Below are 20,608 nucleotides of genomic sequence, written 5' to 3' on the forward strand. Positions count from 1 at the left end.
GTACAATGTCCAAACGTATACTGAAATGTAAAGTTGAGTTATAGTCACTGGAAGTACTGCTGTATAATGTTTGTTCTGTTATCCACATCTTCTTCATCTGCCTCCTCTTCCTCACTGTCCACAGTTTCCACCGGTGCCACAAGACCATCACCAAGCTCATCCTCCAGCAGAAAAGGCACGTGGCATCTCAAGGCCAGGTTGTGCAACATACAGCATGCCACAATGATCTAGCACACCTTCTTGGGTGAATAGTACAGGGATCCACCAGTCAGATGGAGGCACCGGAACCTGGCCTTCAGGATGCCAAAGGTCCTCTCAATAATCCTCCTAGTTCGCCAGTATGCTTCATTGTAACGTTCCTCTGCCCTTGCTCTGGGATTCCTCACTGGGTTCAGGAGCCATGAGAGGTTTGGGTGACCAGAGTCACCAGTAAATATCGAGGGACAACTGTTAGACACACGCTAACCCTTAGGGACAACCCCATACTCAGACCCCAACTTATACTGCGTGGGGACCTTGGCCTCACCTAATAGCCACACCTGGTACCTCTGGAGTTGCCCCATCACATAAGGGATGCTGCTATTCCTCAAGACATAGGCGTCATGCACTGAGCCAGGATATTTGGCATTAACATGGGAGATGTACTGGTCGGCCAAACACACCATCTGCACATTCATCGAATGACAACTCTTCCGGTTTCTGTACACCTGTTCACTCCTGCGGGGGGGACCAAGGCCACATGTGTCCCATCAATGGCACCTATGATGTTGGGGATTTGTCTCAGGGCACAGAAATCACCTTTACCTGTAGGCAAATCCTCCAAATGAGGAAAAACGATGTAGCTGAGCATGTGTTTCTGCAGGGCAGACAACACTCTGGATAACACGTTGGAAAACATAGGCTGGGACATCCCTGATGCTATGGCCACTGTTGTTTGAAATGACCCACTTGCAAGGAAATGGAGTACTGACAGCACCTGCACTTGAGGGGGGATTCCTGTGGAATGGCGGATAGCTGACATCAGGTCTGGCTGGCTCCAACTGGGCAGTTCCAGGATTGTGGCACTATCAAGCCTGTAGGTGATGATCACATGTCTTTCCTCCATTGTCGACAGGTCCACCAGCAGTCTGTACACCGGAGGATGCCGTCATCTCCTCACATGTCCCAGCAGATGGTGCCTATGAAGGACAACAGAGAGCACAGAGTCAACCAACTCAGAGGTACGTAGCCACAGCTTACACAGTACACAATTCATAATCCGAAATAAGCATGTATGAGTGTTGAGGCAAGGCCTAGGTATGTGTGAGGCAGTAAAAAATTAAGCCATGTGGGCCCCTGAAATGGTGGCTGCCTGACCTGTAAAGTGCGACAATGGGATGTGAGGTAACTGCGCTGGCGTTGTACACCATCGCAGTAGGTGGTCGAAGACCGCAGCGCAATTCTGCATTGGTTAACATGCCCATGGGTCCCAGGAGCCAATGACGATGTACGCCGGCAGTGACGGTACGCACCGCCGTGGACGTGACCGCCATTTTCTATCTGTTCATTCACTCGATACCTGATCTTCGACAGGAGAGGACCTACACTGCAAGTGCTGCTGTGACCTCAGTCTGGAAGAGACAATGGCTCGAGTGTCTGGGGAAAGGGCCCCTGCCTTCACATCGGAGGAGTTGGAGAAACTAGTGGATGGGGTCCTCCCCCAGTACACACTACTCTACGGTCCTCCAGACAAACAGGTAAGTACACTGGGAGCATGCTGTATGGACTATGCCTGTGTGGAGTGGAGTTTTCTTTTTCCCCTGTACAAATCATGTAGGTCAGCGCCCACCAGAAGAAGGACATTTGTTGTGCCATCGCCAAGGACGTTCGGACCCTGGGGATCTATCACAGACGGAGCACCCACTGCCGTAGGAGATGGGTGGACATTTGCCGCTGGAGCAAGAAGACGGCGGAGGCCCAGCTGGGGATGGCCTCCCAACGTGGGAGGAGTGCCCGTCGCACCATGACCCCCCTGATTTTCAGGATCCTGGCGGTGGCGTACCCGGAGTTGGATGGGCGCTTGAGGGCATCACAGCAGCCACAAGGGGTGAGAACACTCTCATTCAGCTGATTCAGCGCGCAGTGGAGGTGTCTGGTTGAGGATGGTGGGCTGTGGGTTTCCCTAGGCCAGGGACGTATGCTAGTTAGGTCCCCTTCTTCTGGCAGACCCTCTGGCCCCCCCACCCCACCCGTGTACAGTGCTAACTACACCTACTCAGGCTCCTGTGACATCCATGTGTGCAAATGTCAACCATAGCCTTGTAGGCCATGTCCCAGGGATTGAAGAGTGGACCCCAAGTGTGCGACGTAGTGCAGGGGGCTTCTGTGTCTGTCGTGTCCGCCAACGGTAGCGGTAATGCATGCACTCAACATGTCTTTCTTCTGTCCCCCCCCCCTTTTTGTGGTCTCCCTGTTCTTGTGTGCATTAGCATCATCAGGTGGAAGAGCAATGGTACAGGAGCAGGAGGGAGCTGCATCCCACATGGACCTGGAGGGTGAGACAACGGACTCGGAATTCACCAGTGGGACGGAGGGCGAGGGGAGCTCCAAAGCGGGGACAGGAGCTGAGACTAGTGATACGGACTTATCCTCTGATGGAGCTCCCTTGTGGTGGCGGGCCACATCTGTGCCCCCCGCATCTACAGGTACAGCCGCCACCCCCCTACCAGCACAGCCCTCCCAGCAGCCCCTCAGCCTTTGCCCCGTGCCCGCTCAACCAGGAGGGTGGGCATCACCTTCACCCCAGGCACCTCAGGCCCTGCCCCAGTCACCCCTGCTGCCCTCAGTGAGGAGGCCATTGACCTCCTCAGGTCCCTCACTGTTGGGCAGTCTACCATTTTGAATGCCATCCAGGGTGTAGAGAGGCAGTTGCAACAAACAAATGCATTCCTGGAGGGCATTCATTGTGGTCAGGCAACCCTTCAGCGAGCTTTTCAGACTCTGGCCTCAGCACTGATGGCAGCTATTGTCCCTGTCTCTAGCCTCCCCCCTCCAACTACCTCCACCCAGACCCACACCCCTGTACCTCAGCCTATCCCAAGCACACCATCAGACCAGCATGCACACACCTCAGCACACGAGGGGAGCTCTGGCAAACATAAGCACCACATATCCCACAGGCACTCATGCAAGCATCACACACATGCAGACACACCAACATCCACTGCCTCCACTGTGTCCCCCTCCTCCTCGTCTCCCGCCTCCCTCCCAGTCTTGTCTCCACTCACACCTGCATGCACTATATCTACAGCCACTACTTCCATCACCAGCACACACACCACCACACCCCGCTCACGTGCAGTCACCACCCCCACTACCATTCACACGTCCCCTGTGTCCTCTCCCACTGTGTCTGTGACGCCACCTCCCAAGATACACAAACGCAGGCACACACCCACCCAACAGCCATCCACCTCAAGACAACCTCCAGCGCATGCACCTTCACCCAAAGGCACCAAACGTACACCTCCTACAACCACAACCTTTTCCTCCACTCCCAAACACCCTCCAGCTACCCGTCCAAGTGTTCCCAAGAAACTTTTCCTGTCCACCCTTGACCTCTTTCCCTCACCTCCCCCACCCCGTCAGTCTCCTAGTGCCCGACTCTCCAGGTCCCAACCTAGCACATCAGCCACAACATCTCCGGGACCAGTGGTGCCAGTAGTCACCAGATTCTGGAGTGCACCAGGCAGCAGGGCAGCCAGTGTGGGAAGGAGCCACAGCACGGACAGTCCCCCACCTTTCAAGCATCAAAAGTTGGCCAGTGCCCGGCGGGAGACGGGGAAGACTCCAGCCACCAAAACCGCTCCCAGGGGTACAGGTGGGAGTGTGGAGTCAGCTGCGACACCTTCCAAGGTGGGGAAGGGGCACTAGAAACTCAGCAAGTCTGTGAAGGGCAGCATGGCGGAGAAGACCGCCATCATCCCCGCTGCCCAGGAGGCCACTGCCATCATCCCCGCTGCCCAGGAGGCCACCGCCATCAGCCCCACTGCCCAGGAGGCCACCGCCATCATCCCTGCTGCCCAGGAGGCCACCGCCATCAACCCCGCTGGGCCAGAAAGGACCGCCAGGACCAGCCCCGCTGGGCCAGACAGGACCGCCAGCCCCGCTGGGCCAGAAAGGACCGCCAGCACCAGCCCTGCTGGGCCAGGAAGGACTGCCAGCACCAGCCCTGCTGGGCCAGACAGGACCACCAGCCCGACTAGGCTAGAAAGGACCGCCAGCTCCAGCCCCGCTGGGGCCAGAAAGGACCGCCAGCACCAGCCCCGGTGGGCCAGAAAGGACCGCCAGCAGCTGTGTCGCTGGGCCAGACAGCACCGCCAGCAGCTGAGTCGCTGCCAAGGACCCTGCCACAACAAGTACCGCTGAATAGGACACCGCCGCCACAAGCACCGCTGAACAGAACACCACCGCCACAAGCACCGCTGAACAGGACACCGCTGCCACAAGCACCGCTGGCCCATGAGCGCCAAGGGCACTGACGCTACTGTGTCCGCCACAAGCAGGATGAAGCACTCTGGGCACAAAGCCCCCTCCAGAACCAGTGGAGAAAGGCATCCACTACCTCTGTCCTTAATAGGATGAGGCACTCTGGGCACAAAGCCCCCTCCAGAACCAGTGGAGAGATACATCCACTCACACAGTCCTTGGCAGGATGAAGCACTCTGGGCACAAAGTCCCCTCCAGACCCAGAGGAAAAAGGCATCCACTACCTCTGCCCTTGGCAGGATGAAGCACTCTGGACACAAAGCCCCCTCCAGAACCAGTGGAGAAAGGCATCCACTACCTCTGTCCTTGGCAGGATGAAGCACTTTGGGCACAAAAGCCCCTCTAGAAACAGTGGAGAAAGGCATCCACTACCTCTGTCCTTAGCAGGATGAAGCACTCTGGGCACAAAGCCCCCTCCAGAACCAGTGGAGAAAGGCATCCACTACCCCTGTCCTTGGCAGGATGAAGCACTCTGGGCACAAAGCCCCCTCCAGAACCAGTGGAGGAAGGCATCCACTACCTCAGTCCTTGGCAGGATGAAGCACTCTGGGCACAAAGCCCCCTCCAGAACCAGTGGAGAAAGGCGTCCACTACCTCTATCCTTAGCAGGATGAAGCACTCTGGGCAGAAAGCCCCCTCCAGAACCAGTAGAGAGATACATCCACTCACACAGTCCTTGGCAGGATGAAGCACTCTGGGCACAAAGCCCCCTCCAGAACCAGTGGAGAGATACATCCACTCACACAGTCCTTGGCAGGATAAAGCACTCTGGGCACAAAGCCCCCTCCAGAACCAGTGGAGAAAGGCATCCACTACCTCTGTCCTTGGCAGGATGAAGCACTTTCTGCACAAAGCCCCCTCCAGAACCAGTGGAGAAAGGCATCCACTACCTCAGTCCTTGGCAGGATGAAGCACTCTGGGCACAAAGCCCCCTCCAGAACTAGTGGAGACTGTTATCCACTTGAGAGACTGTGGCTTTGCACTCCCCAGGATTGAACAGTGGGCAGCCCACCCACTGTAGAGACTTGAGAGACTGTGGCTTTGCACTCCCCAGGATTGAACAGTGGGCAACCCACCCACTGTAGTAACTTGAGAGACTGTGGCTTTGCACTCCCCAGGATAGAGCAATGGGCAAACCACCCACTGTTATCCACTTGAGAGACTGTGGCTTTGCACTCCCCAGGATATAGCAGTGGGCAAACCACCCACTGTAGAGACTTGAGAGACTGTGGCTTTGCACTCCCCAGGATAGAGCAGTGGGCAACCCACCCACAGTAGAGACTTGAGAGACTGTGGCTTTGCACTACCCAGGATAGAGCAGTGGACAAACCATCCACTGTTATCCACTTGAGAGAATGTGGCTTTGCACTCCCCAGGATATAGCAGTGGGCAAACCACCCACTGTAGTGACTTGAGAGACTGTGGCTTTGCACTCCCCAAGATAGAGCAGTGGGCAAACCACCCACTGAAGAGACTTGAGAGACTGTGGCTTTGCAATCCCCAGGATTGGCCCCCTCATGGTTTTGGCGTTGTGCACTCATCTGGCTGAGGTGCCCCCCCTTTCACTTCCCCCTGAGGTGCCTGTTTTATTGCTATCTGATGCCCTGCAGTGATCTCTCCGTCATGTTCGGGTATTGAGTGTGGGCCTCACCCATGCCGTGTGGGCCCAGTGTTCCACGGACTTCAATGGAGCAATACCTGGACTACTATTCTTCGTCTATATATTTGTAGATAGTGTATATATATTTTTGCATACTGGATTTTATTATATTACAATGGTTACACTCATTTCCTTTTGTCCTTGCATTCTTCCGGGGAGTTTGGGGGGTGTAACTGTAATGCTTCATGCTGTATTAGTGTGTGTGTTATAGTGGGGGAGGGTGGGGGTGAGGGTGTTGCATGTTGCATGTGTGTGTCCCTGTTTTTTCCCTCCCCCCTCCCCTGTGTCAGAGGTGCAGTACTCACTGTGGTCTTCGCTGTTGGTGTTCGCGCTCCTGGTAGAGGAGCAAGAAGATAAGGGCAGGGAGAATGTGCAGCTCTGGTTCCATGGCGTCCTGGTTCCTCGTGGGGTGTGTAGAGTTGAGCGATTTCCCTTCGAAGTCCAGTTTCTGCTGTGTTTTTGTTCGCAGGGAATCCGCCCCTGAAAACGTGGCGGATTGGTAAGTTGTGATACTGTGGGCGGTACATTGTCCTCCGCCTGTCTGTTGGCGGTGACCGCCATGCTGTTTGTTTGTACCACTGTGGCGGTCAGAGTGCTAAAGTGGCTGTCTTTGTTGGCGGTTTCCGCCACGGTCGTGATTCCATTTTTTTTACGCCGCCCTTTTGGCGGTCTTACCGCCACTTTAACACCGACCGCCAGGGTTGTAATGACCACTTCTGTCTCCTAAGTTAAGCCTTGTCGCTCGTTGCCAAGCTACCAAGGGTTGAGTTGGGTTTAATTTACTGAGACCTAACTGGACCTAAGTGGAGGTTAGTGCCCTATTGCTAAGTGTAGGTACCTACCTGCCCTTACCAATAACCAATTTTCCAACATTTTTGGTGCACAGTGGTGGGATCCTATACTTGTGTTCAGTATCACATTACAGTTTTAAGTAAAACAAATTAAAAATCCTTTAAATTGTCCTAGTGCAAAAAATATTTTTAATTTTTAATTTGGATTCATTTCAATTATTGAATTTTTGTCATTTTTCTAAATTTATGTTTCCAATTTTTGCAAAAAGTTTTTGTTGAAACAAAACTAGGGAACCATGGTGCCTGATCTGGCTAGCCTACCCACACTGACAGTAGTCCAGCTTAGGGGGTTGTGTACTGCAAGGGGGTTGCCTGCAAACACTGACCTCAGGAAGCATGTCCTGATTAAATCCCTGACAGCATGGGCTGAGGCCCAAGGGGTAGGCTCAGATGAACCTCCAGAGAAGGAAGTAGTAGGGGAGGGTGCTAGCTCCACCACTCAGGGAAGGGAGGGCATCTGAGCATAAGTGAGGGTGAGGAAGACAGGTCCTCACTGCACACAGTTGCTAGGGTCATACCCAAAGCTGGTTGGGGGAAGGGAGACCCTTCAGGAGGAGAGAACCTGTCCCTCAGGGAAAGAGAGCTGGAGGCCCAGCTAGCATTTATAGCTTTAGAGGCAGAGAAGCTGGCCCTGGAAAAGAGAAAGCAGGCAAAGAAAGATTAAAGAGATGGTGGCAGCGACAGCGAAGCTGAGGTGTCCATGGGTGTTTTGTTTGCCCCAGATTACCCAAGGGGTTGGTTCCTGCTTGTGTAGAGGGGGATGACATAGACAAGTGGTTGGAGGCCTTTGAGAGGACCCTCCAAATTAGAAGGGTTAGGCCTCAATACTGGGGTTCACTTTCATGGGAGTTGATCCCCAACTCAGGGAGGGATAGACTTCTGACATTAAGTGGGGAGGAGGCCGATTCATACCCTAGTATGAAGAGGTGCTTAACCAAGAGGTTTGGTCTGACCCCAGGGCAGTATAGGATGAAGTTCAGGGACACCCAGAAGGTCAATACCCAGTCTTGTGTTGATTTTTTAGACACCTCACTTAAGGCACTAGAGGGCTGGATTCATGGTAACAAAGTAAATACTTATCAGGGGTTATACAATCTGATCATGAGAGAGCACATCTTGACCAATTGTGTCCAAGAAAGGTTACTCCAGCATCTAGTGGAGTCTAAGCTGACCAACCCTAGAGAGCTAGGGGAGGCAGCTGATGAGTGGTTGAGAATCAGGGTGGTTGTCAAGTCCCATGGGGGAGACTCCAGGAAGGGGGGTCAGGTCACCAAAAACCTAAGGAGGGATGTGGGAAGCCTACCACAGAGACTCCCTCTGTACCTCAGAACCCTAAGAAGGGGGAGAGTAAATCCCACTCCAACTCTGACAAGCAGAGACAGGGAGACCCAGGGTTAAAAAAGCTCTTGGACAGTAAGGCTTGCTTTGACTGTCAGCAGACAGGTCATTTCAGAGGAGATACAGCCTGTCCAAAGTAGGTGGTTAGCACTGGGCTGTCCAGTGTAGCCATGGAGGAGGACTCCTCAGATGATGAAGTCCTCCTAGCATTGAGCTGGGAGACAGGCCCAAATGGTAAGCTGGTAATCCCTGAGGGTGGGAGTAGGCACTTCCATCCCATTCAGGTGAATGGGATCCCTACCACTGGCCTGAGAGACACCTGTGCCAGACTCACTATAGTGAGTGACCGGTTAGTGACCCCAGACATGTCTGTCCCAGGAGAGACCAGGAAAGTCAGGATAGCCACAGGGGAGGCCACCTCCAAACCTGTAGCCATAGTGCCCCTAAAGAGGGAGGGTATCCTTGACTGGTTTAGGGTGGTAGTCAGTGCTGACCTCCCCCTAGATTATATCCTGGGCAATGACCTCCCAGAGGTGAGTCTGGTCCCAGATGGGGAGGTCGCCCAGGGCGCCCCCCCAACCCAAAGTCCTGGGGAGTCAGTCCCTAAAGCTAGGAGACAGGGGTCCCCAAGAAAAGGAAAGAAGAAAAGGAAGGGTGGGCCACTCTTAAAGAGAGTTCCAGGGAGCCAAAGGCCTTCTGCCCCAGTAGGGGGGAGCCCAGAGTTGGCACTGGGGAGGCCTCACCAGACCCCAAGGAAGTCCTGAGTAGTCAGGCAGCTGTCCAGATGCAGGGTGTTGCCCCTGCACTGACATAAGGGAGAGTGGAAGGAGGGTGTCTGCCAAGGAGGTGGTAGCCCCCTACTCTATACAGCAGGAGGGGATCCAGGACCCCACATTTGCCCCTAAAGCAGCTCAGCCACCTGTCAGTGCAGAGCTTAGGGGGTGGTTCTGGGTACTGAGAGCTGTCAGTAGCCTCTGCTGGGTGCTAGCCTTCCTGGCAGCACTGTACTTGGCCTGGGAGGCAGACCCCAGGGCCAAAAGCAAAGTAGGCCCCCTGACCCTGTTGGTCAAGGTGGGGTTGCTCAAGTGTTGGGTGACCTCTTTGGGTAAGCGTGGTGTTGCCCTAGCAAAGTTAGAGGTAGGGGAGGTGGGCACCTCACTACCCAAGTTGGCACAGAGAGAGGAGGAAGACCCCCCTAGAGGAAAGTTTCAGTTTGAGATGGGTCCTTTCACTGTTGGGATGGATTCACTACCCAGAGGGAGTGACCATGGAAGGAGGATGTAAGGCAGAGTAGGCCCTGCAAAGGGACAGCCTGTTTTCCTCACTGTCTTCCTCGTCTGACAAGCCAAGAAGACTCTCCCAGGGTTGGGCTGAGTCTCCTGGGTGTGTGGGCTGGTGGGGCTTGTGTGAGAGAACAGGGCTGATTGCAGAGGCTCCCTAATTTTTTGCCCCCATTTTCTACTTTTTGCTGGTTTTTTCCTGACTCTGATGGTGCCCTGGGTACTGCTAAACAGTCCCAGGGCCTGTGCTCTGTGTAAAATCAATATGCAAATTAGGCTAACTATAATTGGCTAAGTCAACCTATCTATAAGTCCCTAGTATATGGTAGGGCATGTAGGTTTAGGGACCACAGCATAGGTAGTGCACCCATAGGTGCACTGCTGAGGTGCCCAGTGTCATTTTAAAGGCAGGCCTGCCTTGCTGGCTGCTTTTAAATGAAGTTATATGCAAATTCGACTTTGGAATTAAAAGTAGTTCCAAAGTCTTAAACTACCTTATTTTATACATATAAGTCACCCCTAATGTGTGCCCTATGTGCCCCTAGGGCTGGGTGCCATGTAACTATAAGCAATAACATTATAAAAGTAGTTTTATAAGCCCTGGTGAGGTAAAAACAGCCAACTTCATTTTTCCCTCATTGTAGTGAATGGCCTTCATAGGCTAGAATGGGGAGACTTTATTTTAATTTTTAAAGTCCCGTTAAACGACAGATACAAAGAGTTTGGTATCAAATTAATTGTTATAATAAATCCCACAACTTCCAGTTGTGGGATTTAATATAACTTGTTCAGGTAAAGAGTTTTAAACTTTACCTGAAAAGTTGCCAATTTCAGCCCTGCATGTGGGAGGGAATTTCCGATCAGCAGATGGTGAGGCAGGAAGGGGGAGGGATGCCAAACTGGTCTTCAAAGGCAGAGAAGGACATTTGGAAAAACCCAGCAACACCCCCTCATCCTGCAACCCCAGACAACTAGGTGCCCCCTTGATTAGATTAGGAAAGGGCAGGAGAGGGGTGTGTTTATGATTTTTAGCCACGCCAGAGGGAGGGCTCAGCCAGATGTAACCTCCAAAAATCATTTTCAGCTGTGATGGATTTTTGAGGACTGTTGCCTCCTGGGATTGATTTTTGCCACACTTCTCAGGAAGTGGTCATCACAGGGGGAAGGACCCTGCAACTGACTAGAGAGTCAGGACCCCCCTGTTTTTCACCCATGAGCAAGGATAAAACTGGCAGACTTGCATCCACACATCAGTTCCCTATGAGATCCACATCAGATTCCAACAAGGAAGAACCAAAGGAGAAGAAGGACTGCCCTGCTGAATCCCCGGCCTGCACCTGGAACCTGCACACAGAAGGACTGCACCAGCTGGACACTTGGGCTTCACCAAAAAAAGGACTTTGCCTGGCTTCAACTGGTTCAAGGAGGGACTCCCTGTTTGCTACAGGTGAAAAAATGCTAACCAGATTCCCTTGCACCAACTCCTGAAGAAATCAACCAGCTGACCACTGCCCAGTGGCCAAAAAGGAGTTTGCGCCAGGTGCATTCTGGGAGTTGTAGTCCACACCCTCAAGGATCATCTGAGCTTCTGGACCCTTGGGGTGAGCTGTGGACCCCAAAATAACCTTAAAAGAACATCTGGGAGAAGCCCCAGAAGTTTTGAAAAAAAGCTCCATAGAGGGACCGACCGGCTGCGGCAACTCTAACCGGCTTGCCTCAACCGCAACCCGGCCTGATTTGCAGGTTCGTCCCGGTGAAGAAAAATCTCCAAAAAAGAGACTAAGGGCCTCATTCCAACCGAGGCAGGCGGCGGTCGCTGCCCGCCTGGCTGGAACCGCCAGATGGCCGCCCCGCGGTCAAAAGACCGCGGAGGCCATTCTGGCTTTCCCGCTGGGCCGGCGGGCGCCCGCCAAAGGAGCACCCGCCGGCCCAGCGGGAAAGGCCCTGCAACGAGGAAGCCGGCTCCGAATGGAGCCGGCGGAGTTGCAGGGGTGCGACGGGTGCAGTGGCACCCGTCGGGATTTTCACTGTCTGCAAAGCAGACAGTGAAAACCTTTATGGGGCCCTGTTAGGGGGCCCCTGCACTGCCCATGCCAGTGGCATGGGCAGTGCAGGGGCCCCCAGGGGCCCCACGACACCCGTTCCCGCCATCCTGTTTCTGGCGGTGAAAACCGCCAGAAACAGGCTGGCGGGAAGGGGGTCGGAATCCCCATGGCGGTGCTGCAAGCAGCGCCGCCATGGAGGATTCCCTGGGCCAGGGGAAAACCGGCAGGAAACCGCTGGTTCCCCTTTTCTGACCGCGGCTTTACCGCTGCGGTCAGAATGGGCACTGAAGCACCGCCAGCCTGTTGGCGGTGCTTCCGTTGCCCGTGACCCTGGTGGTTTAGGACCGCCAGGGTCAGAATGAGGCCCTAAGTCCGAACGTACAAGGTTGACCGGGGCTTCCCAGTCAGCGTATCGGAGGAGGGCTCCAGGGACGTCGGATCAAGATCCAGGTTTACCACGGTTGAAGGATTTTCACCTCAAAAAACCGACTAAGTCCGAAGGTAAAAATCTCCAACTAGGATTCCCGCAACGCGTATCTGGAGAAGGGCTACATGAGGTCGGATTGGACTGGCAGGTTCGTCCCACTGAAGAAAATCTTCAGAAAAATGACTAAGTGCGAAAGTAAACTTTTGACGAGGCCTCCTGTGAGCTGTAGCCGAGCAGTGCTCCATCGAGGTCAGCCTTAAACTTTGACTTTGCCCCGGTCGAGGTGCGACCAGATGACATGATTGGCGCTTTTAGTTTCTAGGTGCTAGAAAACAATAATTCTTTAAAAATTCATATCTCTGGATCCCCTTATCCGATTTTATTCGTTTTTGTGTCATTTTAAAGATAAAAATAAAATCGATTTGTATTAATTGGATTTTTAAAATGTTTCCTGTGTTTTATTTATTTACTGTTTTGTGATATTTGAATGCTTTACACTCTGTCTCCTAAGTTAAGCCTTGTCGCTCGTTGCCAAGCTACCAAGGGTTGAGCTGGGTTTAATTTACTGAGACCTCACTGAACCTAAGTGGAGGTTAGTGGCCTATTTCTAAGTGTAGGTACCTACCTGCCCTTACCGATAACCCATTTTCCAACAATGTGCGTCAGGGTATGGGTGGGAACTGGTGGACAATGAGTATGACGGTTCGGACAGGTGGGTAATTACATTTTCCACTGCCTTTTCCCTCTAGGTCAGTGCTCACCAGAAAAAAGGGTATCTGGCATGCCATCTCCAAGGAGGTGCGGACCCTGGGGGTCTTTCACAGGCGGAGCACCCACTGCTGCAAGAGATAGGGGGACCTGCGCCGCTGGACCAAGAAGACGACGGAGGCCCAGCTGGGGCTCACCTCCGAACGTGGAAGGGATGCCCGTCGCACCATGACCCCCCTGATGTTCCGGATCCTGGTGGTGGCCTATCCGGAGTTGGAAGGGCGCTTGAGGGCATCACAGCAGCCACAAGGGGGTGAGTACAGATTCTGAATCCTGACTTTGAGCGCTTTAGGCACTAGCTGGGTGGGGGCTGTCGGTGCCCCCTAAGCCAGGACGATCATGGCAGGGTAGGTCCCTTGTGTGCAGGCTCTGAAGCAATCCTACCCCAATGGTCCAAGTGGCCAACTACTACTGGGCAGGGTCCTGTGGGTGTCACGTGTGCAGATGCTGGCGTTAGGCATTGTACCCCAAGGGCTTGTGACTACCTTAGTGACTGGTTGGGCATGGCCTAGTGGATAGGGCTGCTCCCTGTGTGTTGTGTATGCCAACGGTAGTGGTGTTGCTGGCATTGACCAAGTATACCTCTGTTCCCCACCCTTTTTGTTTTGTCACCCTGTCCTTGAGTGCATTAGCATCATCTGGTGGAGGAGCAGAGGCACTGTCGACGGAGGAAGCTGCATCCCACATGGTCCATGAGGGCGATTCCACTGAGGGTGAAAGCACCAGTGGGACGGAGGGTGAGGGGAGCTCCACGATGGGGAAAAGAGGAGATACCAGTGACAGCGATTCCTCCTCTGATGGTAGCTCTCTGGTGGTTGCGGACACCTCTGTGCCCACCCCAACCACAGGTACAGCCACCACCCCCCCTGCCAGCACCGCCCTCCCAGCAGCCCCTCAGTGTGTTTCCAGTGTCCGTTCACCCAGGAGAGTGGGCATCTCCTTCACCCCAGCCACCTCAGGCTCTGCCCCAGTCAGTCCTGCTGCCCTCAGTGAGGAGGCTATTGACCTCCTGAGATCCCTCACTGTTGGGCAGTCAACCATTTTGAATGCCTTCTAGGGTGTCGAGAGGCATTTGCAACAAACAAATGCATACCTGGAATGCATTCACTCTGGCGTGGTGGCCCAACAGAGAGCATTTCAGGCTCTGGCCTCAGCACTGATGGCAGCCATTGTCCCTGTGTCTAGCCCCCCCCCCTCCAACTTCCTCTACCCAGTCCCAATCCCCCTAACTCCAGCCTATCCCAAGCACACCTTCAGACCAGCATTCACCCAAATCAACACACAAACGTGGCTCAGGCAAACATAAGCACCACACCTCATCTCACAGGCACTCACACAAGCACCATGCCCATCCAGTGGGCAGCCGTCCCAGGTCCTGGACCCTGCATCCACCACTTGAGGTACCACCACTAGCACTGGCACTACCAGTAGTTTGCAGCCTACGTCGCCACAGGATGGAGTCTGGCTCTGCCTCCATGGAGTATCATGCTACCTGTTCCCTGCACATCTCGTGCTTCAGACACCCAGGTGAGGGAATGTGAACTGCCACACCCCAGGTGCAGCATCATCACTGGGCACACAGCCCCCTCCAGAACCAGTGGAGAGGTGCATCCACTATCACTTTCCTTGGCAGGATGAAGCAGACTGGGCACAATGCCCCCCTTCAGAACCAGTGGAGATGTGCATCCACTATCACTTTCCTTGGCAGGATGAAGCAGACTGGGCACAAGACCCCCTCCAGAGCCAGTGGAGAGATACATCCACTCACCCTATCCTTGGCAGGATGAAGCAGACTGGGCACAAGACCCCCTCCAGAGCCAGTGGAGATATGCATCCACTACCCCTATCCCTGGCAGGATAAAGCAGACTGGGCACCAGGCCACTTACAGAACCAGTGGAGACATGCATCCACTATCACTATCCTTGGCAGGATGAAGCAGACTGGGCACAAGACCCCCTCCAGAACCATTGGAGATATGCATCCACTCCCCCTATCCTTGGCAGTATGAAGCAGAATGGGCACAAGACCCCTTCCAGAGCCAGTGGAGATATGCATCCACTCCCCCTATCCGTGGAAGGATAAAGCAGACTGGGCACAAGACCACCACCAGAACCAGTGGAGACATGCATCCACTATCACTATCCTTGGCAGGATGAAGCAGACTGGGCACAAGACCCCCTCCAGAACCAGTGGAGATATGCATTCACTATCACTATCCTTAGCAGGAGATAGCAGACTGGGCACCAAGCCCCCTCCAGAACCAGTGGATTCAGGCATCCACTCACCCTATCCTTGGCAGGATGAAGCAGACTGGGCACAAGGTACCCTTCAGAACCAGTGGAGAGATGCATGCACTATCACTTTCCTTGGCAGGATGAAGCAGACTGGGAACAATGCCCCCTCCAGAACCAGTGGAGAGATGAATCCACTTACCCTATCCTTGGCAGGATGAAGCACTCTGGGCACCAAGCCCCCTCCAGCCAGAACCAGTGGATTCAGGCATCCACTCACCCTATCCTTGGCAGGATGAAGCACTCTGGGCACCAAGCCCCCTCCAGAACCAGTGGGCAAACCATCCACTGGAGAGACTGTGGTTTTGCACTCCCCAGGAGCAAGCAGTGGGCAACCCACCCACTTGAGAGACTTGACAGACTGTGGCTTTGCACTGCCCAGGAGCAAGCAGTGGGCAGCCCACCCACTTGAGAGACTTGAGAGACTGTGGCTTTGCTCTCCCCAGGAGCAAGCAGTGGGCAACCCACCCAGTTGAGAGACTTGAGAGACTGTGACTTTGCACTCCCAGGACCAAGCAGTGGGCAAACAACCCACTTGAGAGACTTGAGAGACTGTGGCTTTGCACTCTTCAGGACCAAGCAGTGGGCAAACCAACCCCTGGAGAGACTTGAGAGACTGTGGCTTTGCTCTCCCCAGGACATCGCTGTGGGCATGTTGCCCCATCCAGGAGCAGTGGCGTAGTACCATCTTCTGGCTGAGGTGCCCCCCCTTCTCCTTCCCCCTGAGGTGCCTATGTTTTTTCGACCTGATGCTCCTGCAGTGTTCTCTCCGTTTTGAGGCAGGAGTCAAGTGTGGACTTCGCCCATGATGTTTTGGGCCACTGGTCCACGGACATTTGCAAAGGACAGTGTACGGCCCTCTGTACATATTGTAAATATTTGTATCAACTGGTGTTTACAATAGATAACTATATGCATTTTCAAAATATCACAGATTTGACTCTATTCCTTTTGTCCTTGTGGTCTACCGGGGGCTATGGGGCGTATCTGCAATGTTGTTGGATCTGTTAGTGTGTATGGTGTTGTGAGTGAGGGTGGGGGTGGGGGGTGTTGCGTGTTGCGAGTGTGTGTGTCACTCGCTTTTCCCTCCCCTGTGTGCTAGGTGCAGTACTTACCATCGACGACATCGCCGCCGCCTTTGGTGTTCCAGGAAGATGAGGAGGTAAACCAGCATGGGCAGGACCTGTTGCTCGGGCTCCATGGCGTCCTGGTTCTTCGTTGAGTGTCAAAAGGTGAGTGGTTTCCCTTCAGTGTACTGTTTCCGCTGTGCTTTTGATGTCGTTAGTACCACCCTGGAAAAGCTGGTGGATTCGTGTCTTATAATACAGTGAGTGGTACATTGTCTTCCACCTGCCTGTTGGCGGATACTAACGCAGTATTTGTTGCTACCGCCGTGGCGGACGGAGTGTTAAGATGGCTGTCTATGTTGGTGGTTTCTGCTGTGGTCGTGACCCCTTTTTTTTCCCGCCGGCCTGTTGGCGGTAATTACCGCCGCTTTATCACCGACCGCCAGGGTTGTAATGAGGGCCTTAGCGTAGTGGAGGGTAGTTTCAGTCTGTCGTAGTTTTTATTAAAGGTGGGTACTTTATTTGGGGTTTCTTATTATTGGGTGTTATTTGTGGGGTGATATTTTAAGTCTGTATAATTAAAAACAATCCAATAAATTAAAAAATGTATATCTTTGTTTAGGCCTAGATGTTTAGTTAGTTTATGTATTGCTGTAACTTTGGCTACAGATGTGTTTTAAGGGGGGGTTGTTGTTTGATGTCTATCCTGTGGCATTAAATGCATAGGATAAAGTAGGATAAGTTACTTGTAGTTATAAAGTATTTTAGGGTAGTGAAGGCTAGGTAAGGCTAGCTAATTTAGATAGTTTAGGAAGTTTTTAGTGTTAGATTAATAGTTTTATATCATTTTTATTCTGTCATACATTATGATCTCCATCATGATTTACTGTGTAGGATTATGAATAGCTGTAATTTACTGTTATCTTTGTCTACAGATGTTGTTTAAGGGGGTGGGGGTTGGGGGTTGGTGTCTATCCTATGGCATTAAAGTTATAGGACAAGTTACAATAAGTTAAGTTAGTTGTAGTTATAAAGTATTTTAATTGTAGTGTAGGTTAAATAACCATAGTTAGGTTTGGTAATTTAGGTAGTTTTTAGTGTAAGATTAATAGTTTTATATACACATTGTATTGTGACATACATTATCGTCTCCATCAGAATTTACTGTCTAGAATTTAGCATGTTTGCACAGGTTTAGATTGGTACATATATATGGATTTGCAAGCAGTGTTTGGAAACCTGTGGCAAGGTGTAATCCTTAGGTTGGTAATGGAATCCCATCAGCTATCTACAAACATCATTTATCAATGTGAGTGACAATCTGGATGTGAATGGATACACATTTCATTACAGGTATTCATGTGTATTTACTCTGTGTTGGTAAGTTAGGGGACAAGCATTTGTATAATGCAGTTGTCATCACACTCACCCTAAATCATGGATTTGTTACTCATGCACTTATGCCTACCCCTCACAGACTTAAACTAGCTTAATTTGGTTTGCATATCAATGTGAGATTTTCGCTACTGTCCTTGCTTAGACCAGCCATTTGTGGTGTGAGTTAAATCAGCTGTCACAATGACTTCATGATGTGTCATATAACATGCTTAGAAACCCCAAAAACTGTTTTTCATCAAGGTAAAAATCATATATTTCAAGTATGTTCGCTAAGCCTGTGTGGCTTTGTCTCAGATTGCAATCCACAGAGATCCCTTTGGTAAGCAGTGTATTAGCTTCACAGATTCTAACATGTTCAAGTTGTTCCTGCTTCAGAAAAACATACAACACCAAGGTTGTATTAAGTGATTTCATTTACATGTGCTAATTTACATGCAGTACTGACGTACATTCCATCAGACAACAACCCCAACATATGTATTTAGCCATTGAATGTCCGGACAGAGTCCATGGGGTGAACATGTCATGGGACATGTGTAGAAGAGGAGTGCTTTAGTTAGGAGGAGGACCACATTGCCATTAGGAAAATTGCCCACAATTGAAGCCCACATACGTGAGAGGTCAACAGTGGGAGATTCAAATTGAGGACAGTGCCAGTTGTTTTTACACTGGCATGATCTTTGTCACAGAACAAAGGAGAAAGGGGCCATGTGCCACAGAGAAAAGCTACAGTTTTCTTGGTGAAAGATGTTCCTTCCACATCTTCATCGTCGGATATATGTGGTACCTCCTGTGACAGGGGTGTTGAGGGCGCTGAAGTAGAGGGAGGCACACACATAGCAGGCGCTGAAAATGTGAATGCTGTGTCCACAGCAGTTCTATTCTGTGGGAACACATGAGGCAGCAAAGCAGCAAGGAGGACCTGCAGTGTTTGCAACACTGCAGCGATGTCATGGTGAAGGGCACCCAAAGTGGCAATGTGGGAGTCCTGCTTCCGCTCCATGGACTACAAGACATTTTGCATTGCCCCCAGCATGTTGGCAACACCGCTGGTGGCACTGGGGCTGGGAATTTGCTCGTGCTTCAGCCTCATGACACCAGTGATGTCTGCCAGAGACTGCTGGAGGCCAGGAACCAGAGAATGGGTGCCTACCATGGAAGACAAGTTGTCCTCATTAGGACTGTCTCTAGGGTACCCACCTCAGTCTCCATCCCAACCTACACAATATCAGCCAGCTCCTGCTGGACTTCTACTGCAGGTTTTTGGAATGTAAGTGCTGGGTCGTGGGAGCCAAGGCTCTGGTTGAGCTGGCCGGTGGTGTATGTTGGTCTTTGAGTGGATCATCTGGAGACTGTAGATGGTGTCTGTATGTCCCCCGGGATTTGTTGTAGGGCAACCGGATTAAGGGTTTGAACCTGGTCATCCTCACCATCAGAGAAGTCCAGGACAGTCAGCTGGCCAGGAGGTTTGGTGTCATCCTAAGCAATGAAATGGAGGTAAGTTAATGTTACGCTCTGCTAGATCAGGTTTACAATCAAGGCTTCCAACGGAGCACTTTAAAGGCCTTATTTCAAGGACCCTAGCAACACATTGCGCAAATGGAGTGTCATTGAATTTGATGCTCCAGTGTCACAATGTGCACGGCCCTAATTTACAAGACTACTCCATGCCGACTTATGTAGCTTGTCATGGCCCTGCAATTGTGTACCACTTTCATGCATTACACTACATATAAGGCGAGCTCCTTGGGAGTTCCTGAGGGTGTTCCTCCACAAAACACATAGAATCCAAAGGAAATGTGACACATTCCCAGATTTAGATATCTGGAAATGTGTCAGATTCCTACACAACCAGAGATGTGGCATTGAAGTGGTGTAACATTTGACATGTTGGTCCCCATTATTTCCTATTTCAATGTTTGCTGCATTTTACAGCACACATGGAAAGTGGAAGATGACATTCATGATTGCTGAAGTTCAACAAAGTGTCCCTTTCAGCAAATGAGCACTCATCCCTGCTACACAGGCACCCCTCTACCATGGTGCAAGGGTGCCTCTGTTGGCACTAGGAAGCAGTGAGTACACCATCTCAGAGGAAAGTACAAATATGTGTTGCATTTTGGTAAATACAACACATCAATGCACTTTCACAATGATGCAGCGCAGCACTGCAAGCTGGCGTGCAGCACCACATTGCATAATTTCCTCATACATGGGGCTCTGAGTTGGGCAGTGATTTGTCTTGCACCTGGTAGTTGTGGGCATGGGCACTGATGAAGTTTCCTAAGGTTTACATTGCATATGGATTGTTCTCACAAGCGCAGTGTGCCTGCTCTGAGGGGATAGGTTTCTGTACTACTGTGTAGTTTGGCTCACTTACATTCCCCCATAACATCCCGATGTGAGTTGTTTATCTGCAGAGTGTCACACATCATATGACTCAGGCCCACACCATTTTATACATCAGACCTACTGAGATTACCCGCTTTTCAGTCCTGTATACAAGCAAGTGGTACATTAATTCTCACATACCTACAACGTTGACCATTCATGTCATATTAAGTGGTACTACATGTTATTTTGTTATAGGAAAGCAATTATTGGGGGCCTCACCCCACATTGTAGCAGTGTTGTGATTGGTGGCAAGTCCCTACATCTGAATCCCACATCAGTGGTGCCTAGGTGTTTCTTGGTATCCCTTAGTAAAATCCCTGTTTGCCATTCTCCAAAATTGTACATGTGGAACCATGACACATTGCTGAATAATACTCCTTCCTGGCATTTGCCGCATGCTCCCCCCTTGTCCACATGACATGTGGGTTGTGGTCCCCCAATGGGTTTTTCTCTGGCATCCCTTCCCAAGTGTGCCACAGGCATTGCCTAGTCAAACCCAGCAGCGCATGTGCATTTGTGTAGGTACCATGCAGTACACATGTCAATTTCCGCCTCAATCAG

This window comes from Pleurodeles waltl, chromosome 6 (genome assembly GCF_031143425.1).
Source record: "Pleurodeles waltl isolate 20211129_DDA chromosome 6, aPleWal1.hap1.20221129, whole genome shotgun sequence".
Lineage (NCBI taxonomy): Eukaryota > Metazoa > Chordata > Amphibia > Caudata > Salamandridae > Pleurodeles > Pleurodeles waltl.